At 33.4% G+C, this 10,048-nt stretch overlaps 1 long non-coding RNA gene across 2 annotated transcripts; it reads right to left on the reverse strand.

The window, feature by feature from the left end:
- LOC126676604 (uncharacterized) lies at positions 1-3,386 on the reverse strand. 2 transcript variants are annotated; one of them, XR_007640363.2, is made up of 5 exons: positions 3,100-3,386; positions 2,956-3,010; positions 2,773-2,848; positions 1,967-2,051; positions 1-690 (listed from the first exon to the last, which is right to left on the reverse strand). It is a non-coding gene; the product is annotated as an uncharacterized LOC126676604 (long non-coding RNA). The 2 variants fall into 2 exon arrangements; XR_007640364.2 differs by lacking the exon at positions 1,967-2,051 and having other exon boundaries at positions 3,100-3,384.
- Between the last annotated feature and the right edge of the window lie 6,662 nt (positions 3,387-10,048).

Here is a 10,048-nt window from a genome sequence, read left to right on the forward strand (position 1 = left end):
TAATATCCAATCCAACCAATTTATAATTCAATCATTGTCCATGACGATATTCATACATCATATGAGTCTCGAGAGTATATAACTCTTCGCAGACTATAGATACTCGAAAGCGTATTGCTTACTCGAGTAAACACAAACATATATTGTGCTCGCGCACACATCTAACTCGACTCCTAATAGCACATATAGGAGGGGACGTCTTCGTAAAACGTTTGAAAAATCGATGAAAAAGATGATAACGTTCAAAAGACATGACTGGAAATCTCTATAATCCGCATTAGTTCTTAGCTTAACCTAGTGACATCATACCTAGGAACTACAGACATCAATCGTATACAGGCAATGGCCTATGAATCTAAACCATTGCTCTGATACCACCTTTGTCACGACCCGATTTCTCGAGCCGCAACCGGCGCTAGGGAATGGGAGTGGTAGCTCCGAAACCCGTAGCAAGCCTAAAAACCTGTGTAAATTTTTCGCAAATCAAATCATTTTTTTCATATATCAAAATACATGTGACCCCATTTTACAAAAATATCAGAGTTAAAATGCGCTAGTCAAATACATAGACAAAAACATCTATACTACTGCGGACCGCTAGAATGAAAACCTTCTTTCACTTCTTGTGCAAATAACTTCCGAGAATTAAAACTTCGGAAACTTGACTTTCCAAATCATATCATACTATCCCTGAAAAATGGGAGGAGCAACGGGGTCAGTATAAAACTGAGTGAATTCACCAAATCACACGCAATATCACATAAAGGGTTAAAACCGTTGAAAACCCCCTTTGTATATAGAAAATACTCTTTTGAAATCATATTGCATACCTTGTTTCCTTTCCTTCATATCTCTTTGTTTATTTCATAAACTTATAGTTTATACGTATTTGACATCTTCGATTTCTTATTATGGTTTTGATATTTTTCTTCTCTCGTTTTGTTTCATTAGTTTTCGACCGAATCTTAAATCTTAGTTTATATCATCATGATTCTAAGTCGAACTAAATCATTGGCAAGTCTCTTATGACTTGATCCTTATGGTTGGGTCCCGAGATAGTTCAACCGAGTTACCCATAACCATATGGTACAGTCCCGAGATAATTCAACCGAGTTACTTGTACCATTTCTCAATCCCAAACGATCGATAGGAGTCCCGAGATAATTCAACCGAGTTACTCCTTAAACACGGGTCCCGAGATAGTTCAATCGAGTTACCTTCGTGTCTGCATTCGGACTCTGCACCCTGCAGGTCTTTTGAACTTAACTGTCGATTCATATGATTCCTATTGACATTTAATAGGAGTAATTATTCACATTGTGTCTCGATCTTGTTTCGTATTGATTCTCGATGTATCACACTTACTTTTTATTTCGTATGAGTTCCAAGGATTATCATCGAGAATGGATGAGATACAGGTCCCGGGATAATTCTACCGAGTTCAACCTTGTATCTCAGTTCTTATTATTTTGTGCACCATAGTACAATTCTAATTTTACGTTTTTGTATTTTTCGTTCTGTTGTATTGATCCTTTATGGACCATGGCATGCACATTACAATCTACAAGCATACATCTATAACACACGCACGTATGGGTATTTATTATGTTTGATAGTACATATCGGAATGTACTATATTTCCTTTTTCATATCTGATCTGATACTTGTATATTATTCGATATTCGATTTATTAGTACATATAGGAATGTACTGTACTTTTCTTATTTATATTTGGTTCAATTAACATTTTATTACTTTACCCATCCCCGGTGTTTAAATATATATACTCTTTTCATTTACTTGTATTATTATCAAAATAGCACAATACGATAAAACATCATTTTCAAAACATACATATATATATGCATTTTAAGAACATACATTTAAACATAAAAATATTCATATAGCTTTCGTATTAAAATACGTAGCTGTACGAATATTAGCGAGTAATTTAAAGTGTACTCACCACTTGCTATCCAAACTCTTCAAATAAGCATGACGATATCTCGATCCGTTTTTCCTCAAGCCTCGTCGATAGTCGCTCGTCCGATCTATGCAAATATAATAATAGCAAGAATTAATAAAATTCGAGCTATTATTAACTTATCCAAAATTATGTTTCTAGCCAACTTCGGCTATCAAAACTGCTTACTTAAAATAGTATGAACCCTAAACAAAATTGACATTCTTAAAGTTTAGAACGTCGCCTACAACTCTCGTTTAGGTCTCGGACCATGAAACGCACCCGAAGGTGTTGAAAACAAGCTCATAAATTAAGACCTTGAGCTGTCCCGAAATAGCAGGGCAGATTACACCCAAAAATGTTCTGCCTAAAATGAATACCGTAGAGTCCGATTCAACAGAAACTCAAACTTAGACAATTATAGTTAACATCCTAAAGTTTCCGTATCAACAAACGGAACTTGATTTGGAGTTACAAAACTCGAGATATGGTTCACACAAGATGGTTGTTCTGCAAGGACAGATTCTACAAAACGTCCAACTAGTTTCCGTAGTAACGTCTATTAAAACTAACTAAACGAAAGACAATCCGGGGCATGGGAGGGGCTGGACAGAGCCTACCCAGGGCTTAAGGTCAACAACACACAAACACAATCCTCAAACTCACCATCAATTCATTTAACAATTCAATCAACAACTAATCCTATACACAATTCAATCATCAAATATCACTAATCATCACAAAACTCTACTCAATTCTCATTTAATTTCATCAATTCAAACTCATCCAATTTCAGAAAAATCCCTTACCTTAAAGATACTCCATGGCCGAAGTTTCCAAGCTTCAATTCATCATCAACAATCCTCCATTAAAGCTCAATTTCACCTTGTAATGAACAATCAACAAAATTCCCAATTAAGACTTATAAACCCTAATCTCTATTATTATCAATCCATGAAAATATCCATGAAACCTAAAATTGATTAGCTTACCTTGAAAACCTTATCTCCATCATCATTTTGCATCCAATTTAAGCTTATAAACTCACTACAATCAACAATTAATCATTATCATCTTTTTACCTAAAAATTCCGAAACTAACTGCTCAATATTCAACCAAATAAATCTATTTTTACCTCAAATTGATGCCACATATCTGTAGATAATCGTTTTCTCGTTCCGTGGCCGCAAGAATCGCTCAATTTCGTTGAGAAACGAGAAAGTTATGGACATGTGAAATTTGGAGAGAAATGGAGAAGGAGAGTTACGGATCTTGGCTGCAATTTCTGTTTTGAATGAATGAATATTCATTCTTAATTGATGATAATAAGTGGGGAAAGAGTCTCTTTTAGTCCTTGAAGTTGCCACCTCCTTTTACTTCACTTTCTAACTTTTATTTTGTCCGATTTAGTCCATCAATCACTTAATCATTCAATCTCGATAAATTCTGTATTATTTGTTTCCCAAATACATAGCATTAGTCTCATATCTTATTATATCACTTTCCAATAATTTATTTTGGCAATTTTGGCCAAAAATGCTCAAATTTCCATTTTGAGCTAACTTGCACTTTTTCTCACTTTTTCGTCCAATTTTCATTTTAATGACTATCGATAACAGTTTTATTGATATTATTTTCTTATCTTGAGAAAATAGAGTAAAACACAACTTCCACCGGAAGTTTGTGGTTAAAAGTCCACTTTAGTCCTTAAAGTGGCTAATTTGCATTTTAATCCTTATTCTTAACTAATCGTCAAACTATATTCTAAAACGATTTCGTATACTTACGAAACTTGACGATCATTTATTAATAATATTTCACGGACCTTGACGTGAATATTATTAACTCTGGCTTTCCAACTTATTTTATCTTATTCCATTTTTGTCCCGATTAAATCCAATTTATCGCATAATAATTTTCCATTTAAATTATTATCCTACGATAATTCCAATAGACCCTCTTCGGTCTAAGTCCTTATTATCCAATCCTAATCTGATTTTCTCATTCTTAATCTTTACGATTATGTCTCGTGGCACTACACGTAATACCTCAAAAATTTAGGTTATTACAAAAGATGAAACGCCTGGATTTGTTTCGTATCATTTGTAAACGTTTCGCTTAAATTGCTGAAAAGGTGAAACGCTTGGTTTTGTTTCGTAATGTTTTAAACGTTTGGTTTTGTTTCATAACGTTTGTAAACGTTTGGCTTAAATCACTAAAAAGGGGAAACTTTTGGATTTGTTTTGTAACATTTGAAACGTTTGGCTTAAATTGCTAAAAACGCTAAACGTTTGGATTTGTTTCGTAACGTTTGTAAACTATTGGCTTAATTCGCTAAAAAGGTGATACGTTTGGATTTGTTTTGTAACGTTTGTAAATGTTTAGCTAAAATCGCTAAAATGGTTCAATTTTTGGATTTGTTGTGTAACGTGTGTAAACGTTTCGCTTAAATCGCTAAAAAGGGGAAATATTTAGATTTGTTTCGTAACGTTTGTAAACGTTTGGCTTAAATCGCTAAAGAGGTGAAACATTTGGATTAGTTTCGTAACGTTTCAAAATGTTAGGCATAAATTGCTAAAAAGGTGAAGCACTTTGATTTGTTTCGTAACGTTTCTAAATGTTTGGCTTAAATTGCTAAAAAGGGGAAACACTTGGATTTGTTTCGTAACGTTTGTAAACGTTTGGCTTTAAATTTTAAAAAGTTGAAACGCTTGGATTTGTTTCGTAACGTTTGTAAACGTGTGGCTTACATGGCTAAAAAGGTGAAACGTTTGGATTTGTTTCCTAGCGTTTGTAAACGTTTGGCTTAAATCGCTATAAAGGTGAAACATTTGGATATGTTTCGTACCGTTTGTAAACGTTTGGCTTAAATCGCTAAAAAGGTGAAATGTTTGGATTAGTTTCGTAATGTTTGTAAACGTTTGGCTTATATTGCTAATAAGGCGAAACGCTTGGATTTGTTTCCTAACGTTTGTAAACATTTGGCTTAAATTGCTAAAAAGGTGAAATTCTTGGATTTGTTTCGTTACGTTTGCAAACGTTTGGCTTAAATTGCTAAAAAGGTGAAACACTTGGTTTTTGTTTTTTAACGTTTGTAAACGTTTGGCTTAAATTGCTAAAATTGTGAAACGTTTGGATTTGCTTCGTAACGTTTGTAAACGTTTGGCTTCAATCGCTAAAAAGATGAAACATATAGATTTGTTTCGTAACGTTTATAAATGTTTGGCATAAATAGCTAAAAGGGAAAAACGTTTGGATTTGTTTCATAATGTTTGTAAACGTTTGGCTTAAATTGCTAAAACGGTGAAACTTTTGGATTTGTTTCGTAACGTTTGTAAACGTTTGGCTTAAATCGCTAAAAAGGTGAAACGCTTGGATTTGTTTCGTACGTTTGTATACGTTCGGCTGAAATTTCTGAAAAGGTGAAACGCTTGGATTTCTTTTGTAACGTTTGTAAACGTTTAGCTTAAATTACTAAAAAGGTGAAACGCTTGGATTTGTTTCAAAACATGTGTAAAAGTTCGGCCTAAATTGCTAAAAAGATGAAACGCTTGGATTTCTTTCGTAACGTTTGTAAAGGATTGGCTTAAATTGCTAAAAATGTATAACGTTTGGATTTGTTTTATAACGTTTTAAACGTTTGGTTTTGTTTCGTAACGTTAGAAAACGTTTGGCTTAAATTGCTAAAAAGGTGAAATGTGTGGATTTGTTTCCTAACATTTGTAAACGTTTGGTTTAAATTGCTAAAAAGGCGAAACATTTGGATTAATTTCGTAATGTTTGTAAACGTTTGGCTTAAATCGCTAAAAAGGTGAAATGTTTGGATTTTTTTCGTAACGTTTCTAAACGTTGGGCTTAAATCGCTAAAAACGGCAAACGTTTGGATTTGTTTCGTATCGTTTGTAAACGTTTTGCTTAAATCGCAAAAAAGAGGAAATGTTTGGATTTGTTTCGTAACATTAAACGTTTGGCTTAAATCGATAAAAAGGTGAAACGCTTTGATTTGTTTCGTTACGTTTGAAAACGTTTGGCTTAAATTGCGAAAAACGTGAAACGCTTGGATTTGTTTTGCAACGTTTGGCTTAAATTGCTAAAAAGGTGAAACATTTGGATTTGTTTTGCAACGTTTGGCTTAAATCGCTAAAAAGGTGAAACATTTGGATTTGTTTCGTAACCTTTGTAAATGTTTGGCTTAAATCCCTAAAAAGGTGAAAAGTGTGAATTTGTTCCGTAACGTTTCTAAACGTTTTGCTTCAATTGCTAAAAAGGTGAAACGTTTGGATTTGTTTCGTAACGCGTGTAAACATTTGGCTTAAATCGCTAAAAAACTGGAAGGTTTGAATTTGTTTCGTAACGTTTCTAAACGTTTGACTTCAACTGCTAAAAAGTTGAAACGTTTGGATTTGTTTCGTAAGGTTTGTAAACGTTTGGCATAAATCGCTAAAAAGGTGAAATGTTTGGATTTATTTCGTAACGTTTTAAACGTTTGGCTTAAATCGCTAAAAAGGTGAAACGCTTGGATTGGTTTCGTACGTTTATATACGTTCGACTGAAATTTCTGAAAAGGTGAAAGGTTTTGTTTTGTTTCGTATTGTTTGTAAACGTTAATCGCTAAAAAGGTGAAACGTTTGGATTTGTTTCGTAACGTTTGTATAGGTTCGACGTAAATTTCTAAAAAGGTGAAATGCTTGGATTTGTTTCGAAACGTTATTAAATGTTTGGCATAAAATGTTAAAAAGATGAAATGCTTGGATTTGTTTCGTAACGTTTGTAAAAGTTTGGCTTAAATTGCTAAAAAGGTAAAACGCTTGGTTTTGTTTCGTAACATTTGTAAAGGTTTGCCTTAAATAACTAAAAAAGTTAAACGTTTGGATTTGTTTCGTAACGTTTTAAACGTTTGGTTTTGTTTTGTAACGTTTGTAAACGTTTGTCTTAAATCGCTAAAAAGGGGAAACTTTTGGATTTGTTTTGTAACATTTGAAACGTTTGGCTTAAATTGCTAAAAAGGCGAAACGTTTGGATTTGTTTCGTAACGTTTGTAAACTATTGACTTAAATCGCTATAAAAGTGAAACGTTTGGATTTGTTTCGTAACATTTGTAAATGTTTGGCTTAAATCGCTAAAATGGTTCAATGTTTGGATTTGTTTTGTAACGTTTGTAAACGTTTGGCATAAATCGCTAAAAAGGTGAAACGTTTGGATTTTTTTCATAACGTTTGTAAACGTTTGGCTTAAATCGCTAAAGAGGGGAAACATTTGGATTAGTTTCGTAACGTTTCTAAATGTTTGGATTAAATTGCTAAAAAGGGGAAACATTTGGATTTGTTTCGTAACGTTTGTAAACGTTTGGCTTAAAATTTTAAAAAGTTTAAACGCTTGGATTTGTTTCTTAACGTTTATAAACGTGTGGCTTACATGGATAAAAAGGTGAAACGTTTGGATTTGTTTCCTAGCGTTTGTAAACGTTTGGCTTAAATCGCTATGAAGGGGAAACGTTTGGATCTGTTTCGTACTGTTTGTAAACGTTTGGCTTATATCGCTAAAAAGGTGAAACGCTTGGATTTGTTTCGTACGTTTGTATACGTTCGGCAGAAATTTCTAAAAAGGTGGAACGATTGGATTTCTTTCGTAACGTTTGTAAACGTTTGGCTTAAATTACTAAAAAGTTGAAACGCTTGGATTTGTTTCAAAACGTGTGTAAACGTTCGGCTTAAATTGCTAAAAAAGACGAAACACTTGGATTTGTTTCGTAACGTTTGTAAAGGTTTGGCTTAAATTGCTAAAAATAGGAAACGTTTGGATTTGTTTTGTAACGTTTTAAACGTTTGGTTTTGTTTCGTAACGTTAGAAAACGTTTGGCTTAAATCGCTAAAAAGGTGAAACATGTGGATTTGTTTCGTAACGTTTGTAAACGTTCGGTTTAAATTGCTGAAAAGGAGAAACGTTTGGATTTGTTTCATAATGTTTGTAAACGTTTGACTTAAATCGCTAAAAAGGGGAAACGTTTGGATCTATTTCGTACTGTTTATAAACGTTTGGCTTATATCGCTAAAAAGGTGAAAATCTTGGATTTGTTTCATACGTTTGTATACGTTCGGCAGAAATTTCTAAAAAGGTCGAACGATTGGGTTTGTTTCGTAACGTTTGTAAACGTTTGGCTTAAATTACTAAAAAGTTGAAACGCTTGGATTTGTTTCAAAACGTGTGTAAACGTTCGGCTTAAATTGCTAAAAAGATGAAACACTTGGATTTGTTTCGTAACGTTTGTAAAGGTTTGGCTTAAATTGCTAAAAATATGAAACGTTTGGATTTTTTTGTAACGTTTTAAACGTTTGGTTTTGTTTCGTAACGTTAGAAAACGTTTGGCTTAAATCGCTAAAAAGGTGAAACATGTGGATTTGTTTCGTAACGTTTGTAAATGTTTGGTTTAAATTGCTGAAAAGGAGAAACGTTTGGATTTGTTTCGTAATGTTTGTAAACGTTTGGCTTAAATCGCTAAAAAGGGGAAACGTTTGGATCTGTTTCGTACTGTTTGTAAACGTTTGGCTTATATCGCTAAAAAGGTGAAAAGCTTGGATTTGTTTCGTACGTTTGTATACGTTCGGCAGAAATTTCTAAAAAGGTGGAACGATTGGATTTGTTTCGTAACGTTTGTAAACGTTTGGCTTAAATTACTAAAAAGTTGAAACGCTTGGATTTGTTTCAAAACGTGTGTAAACGTTCGGCTTAAATTGCTAAAAAGACGAAACGCTTGGATTTTTTTGTAACGTTTGTAAAGGTTTGGCTTAAATTGCTAAAAATATGAAACGTTTGGATTTGTTTTGTAACGTTTTAAACGTTTGGTTTTGTTTCGTAACGTTAGAAAACGTTTGGCTTAAATCGCTAAAAAGGTGAAACATGTGGATTTGTTTCGTAACGTTTGTAAACGTTTGGTTTAAATTGCTGAAAAGGAGAAACGTTTGGATTTTTTTCGTAATGTTTGTAAACGTTTGGCTTAAATCGCTAAAAAGGGGAAACGATTGGATCTGTTTCGTACTGTTTGTAAACGTTTGGCTTATATCGCTAAAAAGGTGAAAAGCTTGGATTTGTTTCGTACGTTTGTATACGTTCGGCAGAAATTTCTAAAAAGGTGGAACGATTGGATTTGTTTCGTAACGTTTGTAAACGTTTGGATTAAATTACTAAAAAGTTGAAACGCTTGGATTTGTTTCAAAACGTGTGTAAACGTTCGGCTTAAATTGCTAAAAAGACGAAACGCTTGGATTTGTGTCGTAACGTTTGTAAAGGTTTGGCTTAAATTGCTAAAAATATGAAACGTTTGGATTTGGTTTGTAACGTTTTAAACGTTTGGTTTTGTTTCGTAACTTTAGAAAAACGTTTGGCTTAAATCGCTAAAAAGGTGAAACGTGTTGATTTGTTTCGTAACGTTTGTAAATGTTTGGTTTAAATTGCTGAAAAGGAGAAACGTTTGGATTTGTTTCGTAATGTTTGTAAACGTTTGGCTTAAATCGCTAAAAAGGTGGATTTGTTTCGTAACGTTTCTTAACGTTGGGCTTAAATCACCAAAAAGAGGAAACGTTTGGATTTGTTTCATAATGTTTGTAAACGTTTGGCTTAAACCGCTAAAAAGGAGAAACATTTGGATTTGTTTCGTAACGTTTCTTAACGTTGGGCTTAAATCACCAAAAAGAGGAAACGTTTGGATTTGTTTCGTATCGTTTGTAAACGTTTTGCTTAAATCGCTAAAAAGGGGAAACATTTGGATTTGTTTCGTAACGTTTCTAAACGTTTGGCTTAAATCGATAAAAAGGTGAAACGCTTTGATTTGTTTCGTTGCGCTTTTAAACGTTTGACTGAAATTGCTAAAAAGGTGAAACGCTTAGATTTGTTTTGTAACGTTTGTAAATGTTTGGCCTCAATTGCTAAAAAGGTGAAACGTTTGGATTTGTTTCGTAACCTTTGTAAACGTTTGGCTTAAATATCTAAAAATTCAAACGCTTTGAAATGTTTCGTAACGTTTGTATACATTTGGCTTAAATTGCTAAAGAGGAGAAACACTTGGATTTGTTTCGTAACGTTTGTAA

The sequence above is a fragment of the Mercurialis annua genome, linkage group LG4 (genome assembly GCF_937616625.2).
Source record: "Mercurialis annua linkage group LG4, ddMerAnnu1.2, whole genome shotgun sequence".
NCBI lineage: Eukaryota > Viridiplantae > Streptophyta > Magnoliopsida > Malpighiales > Euphorbiaceae > Mercurialis > Mercurialis annua.